The sequence below is a fragment of the Triticum urartu genome, chromosome 7 (assembly GCF_003073215.2).
Source record: "Triticum urartu cultivar G1812 chromosome 7, Tu2.1, whole genome shotgun sequence".
NCBI lineage: Eukaryota > Viridiplantae > Streptophyta > Magnoliopsida > Poales > Poaceae > Triticum > Triticum urartu.
This window is the reverse complement of record NC_053028.1, coordinates 674,660,643-674,664,400: the sequence shown is the minus strand read 5'-3', so window position 1 is coordinate 674,664,400 and position 3,758 is coordinate 674,660,643. Positions and strand designations below refer to the sequence as shown.

General features: G+C 44.2%; 1 pseudogene; it reads right to left on the bottom strand.

Moving 5' to 3' along the window:
- Positions 1 to 1,075: 1,075 nt before the first annotated feature.
- LOC125525554 lies at positions 1,076 to 2,474 on the bottom strand (annotated as a pseudogene).
- Positions 2,475 to 3,758: the final 1,284 nt, after the last annotated feature.

The following is a 3,758-nucleotide window of genomic DNA, read 5'->3' as shown; positions in this document are numbered from 1 at the left end:
TAAAGCCCAATCCAAGACAGGCAAAGATGAAACGAGCAGCCCACTAACAAAAAAAGGACTTATCAAACAAGTGAAAATGGTGCAACGAAGTGCGCGTTACCCTCTAGTACAAACATATTCGTGTGACAGATGTTGGAAATATGAGCAATTTATCATATGGTTTAATTAACAGAAACAGAAGATAAAACATGACCACAATAACAGAGACAAGACAAGTCATACTATCTAAAAGAGAGTAGGCGAATAGCATCTGAAGTTGTGAACTTCAATAGAGCATATCTAGAACAGATGCTAGAACAAGAAACTCAGCATGATCTCAAACAAAAAAGATATGAACACACACTAAGCAGTGGTGGTTGCATTGGCGTTGGCGTTGGCGTTGTCGCCCATGTCGTCGAAGAGGTTGTCGGTGTCAGGGAAGAAGTCGTCGTTGGGGAAGTGATTGGCGTCCATTCCACCCATTATGAAGAGTTCAGTAGGCATGCAGAGCGCTCCCCACAAATGCTCATCACCATTCTCCCGTACAGGACTCAAAGAGGTGAGGTTTCAGATGCCTACTATGCCAACTTGTGGTGCACACCGCAAAGCTGGGATGGGGAAGATTGTAGCAGTAGCTTAATGCTCAGGAACTCGGTGGTGTGATGCAAGTGTTGTCTGGTGTGTTTCTCTGGAGAGGAGTGGCCTCTCTTTTATAGGCACAGGAGGAGGTGAACTGGCAGTGACAGGAGATAAAACGAAGAGACAGGAGGCGAACCAAACATGCAGCATCCGAAGGGGCAGTGTCCGTATTCAATCTCCACTACAGCAAAAACTTTTCAGCGCATCACTAAAATTTAGACAACGACTCGTTTCCGCGGCATGCGGGCGTCATGCCGAGGCGAGGCAGGTGGCGGAGAACGAGCGCGCGCATATGTCTCTCCTCTTCTCATGCTCATACATGTGTGGGGAAACAATCTCCCTTATAAGGAGGCCCAACTCCTATTAAGCTAGCAGTATGGGAATGAGGTACGATTTATTAGGAATTCTGAGAATGGCTATTGAGCTGGCCCAAAACAGACCAAATTCCAGCAACAGATCCAACCATTTCATTCATGACCAATTGAGATGGTGATGCAAGATTTAAAATTCCAAGAAGCTAGCGCGTAACAGATCTTGGTTGCAGCAACATTTCTTCAAGTCTCGAAAGGAAATTCTCCTAGCAAGCGTGGAGCAAAGGAATGTCTGCATACGGGCCGTTGAGCACCCCATTGGCGATGACACTGTATGCCTTCTCGGTCATGTGAACCTGGTCCCAGTTGGCAAACCTGTACGGGTCACGGCAAACCTTCGTGTTCTGGTCGCACCCATGGCCGGTGTCGTAGGGGCCGTTGCCACCACAACACGCCACCAGGGGGTCGTCGATGCCATGCATCTTGGGGTTCCTGACAAACTCCATGGCGGCGCCATAGTAGTCGGCGTAGATGACCTTCACGCCAGGGTTGCGAGACCTAAGCCGGCCAACCTCCTGCCTCAACAGTTGGTTGTGCTTCTGAGAGAACTTGTTATACCACTTGAGGCAGCCGAATTGGTCATAGTCAGCGGACTTGTTTGTCTTGTGCCCACTCAGGTAAACCGGGACGCACCCGATGGGGAAGTTTCCAGGAACAAGGATCGTCTTGGCACCAAGGTTGATCACCTCCTGGACCCCGGAGCCTATGCGGGCGATCACGTCGGGCATGAACTTATAGGGCGTGTCACGACTGCGCTGGCGATCGTAGAACCAGAAGTTATAGTCGTTGCCACCGATCTCTCCAAAGACGATGAGGGACTCGCTGAGGAGACGTTTGGTGGCAGCTGATCACACACAAAAAAACGAATTAGCTGACTAATGCAGGAAGAAATGTGTGATATATTTCGTTGCATGAGTACTTACCTTTTCCAGGAGCTATCCGTGCGAGCACTGTCTTGAAGGAACCGAGCTCCCAGTCGAGGCACCAGTGGGACATACTAAAGTTATACCTTTTACTGTAGTAGTCCGGGCTCAGGGCAATAGAGCCTAACACGGCGAAGTTGGCACCGGTCGGGAACTTCCCCGTCTTCTCCTCAGGCCCGCTCGGCGGCAGCAGTGGCAGGCCCAACGCTTGCGCTGACACACAAACCAAATTCAGAAATCGAGCATGAGTGAAGTACACCTGTGTGCGTATGTGCACTTATCGTAGAAGTCCACAATGAGACGCCCGTCGGAGCAGCGGCCTGTGGGATGGTGGAAGTAGGTCCCTCCATAAGGGGGGGCCCAGATCGAACCTGAGCGGAAGATGCCCGTGTCGATGATGGAATCGCCGAATGCAAAGATGCGCTTGAAGCAGCCGCACGACCCGAGATGGGCGTTGAGCAACAGGACTGCAAAGACCAAGAGGAGGGCCATGGAAATGGTACTCCCCATTTTAGAAAAAAAAAGCTAGACGCTAGCGTCTTAAGATTAGAAGTGTTGCAGATCTAGTTTTGGTTTTGTATTCCATATGAGGTCCTTTGCTTCCCTTTTATAGCGCATTTTATAGGGTTCAGCGTGTATCAAGACGTATCGATATTATTAATATATTTTTAGCAGGGTATGTGAAGATATCACAATGGTTTGTGCATGGTGAAGATATCATAATTAAAATACGAATCACTTACAAGTGCAGTCTTTCTGCAATTAAATTTGTGGGCATTGAGACAAAATATCTATCACTTCTATACAAATGCAGTATTTATGAAAGATAAGATTTCGCTTTTAAGGCATTAATTCATGCAATATATATGTGCAAGTGACCATGCATGATATATAGTCAGCTTTGAAAATGTGTTGTCCTTGTAAGTTTTTCTAACATCAGAATTAACTGAGGAAACATTTTAATATTTGCCACATTTTATGAGTATATTGAGAAAAACTTTAATATTTGCCACATTTAATGAGTATATTTAGGAAATATTTACTCTTAAATGTGGTTAACATTAATATATAATCTCAATATTTCATCAGTTAATGCTGATGCTCTACACCGACTAAAAACTTACAACGACAAATACATTTTTACAAGATGACCATATATCATGCATGCACATTTATAGTGGATGAATTGATGACATAGAAGATCAAATCTTCTAGAAATACTACATTTGTATCAATGGAAAAATGTAACGTGCTATGACAAAATAGTGTGGCCCTTAAAATATGCTATTAATGTGCTATATCCCGCTATAGCGTGCTATTAGCGAGGAATTGTACACTGATTTATTTAGCGAGACAATTCTGAGAAACGCTATAGTGTGCTATTAGCGATGCTATAGTTCGCTATTTTTTTCACTGAGTTATATAGAACAGAAAGATAGGCCACACTTGATGATCAAGAAATTATTGCCCCCCTCTGATTAGATCAAATGGACTTCTAGAGGGATGTGATAGGACGTCGTTTTAGAAGGCCAACAATGTGGCAAACATGGAAAATTGCACTGAAGTAAAATTTACATACTTTTCACTATTTTTCAGAAATATGGGTAAGACCGTTCAGTTACATACTTGTCAGTGAAATCATCACTTCATGTTAGACTAACATGTTGGCCCAGAGTACAACTAGTTGCAAATTTGGACCCAAATTAAAATTACTGTCGAGTGTGTAAATAGAACATATGGATATAGTTGTAGGAACTTGTGTCTTCTAATTAGTATCATGATTTTTAACATGTAAATGTAAAAAATGATAGTGCAGAAACTTCCACAAATTCAATTCGGCCGTTTA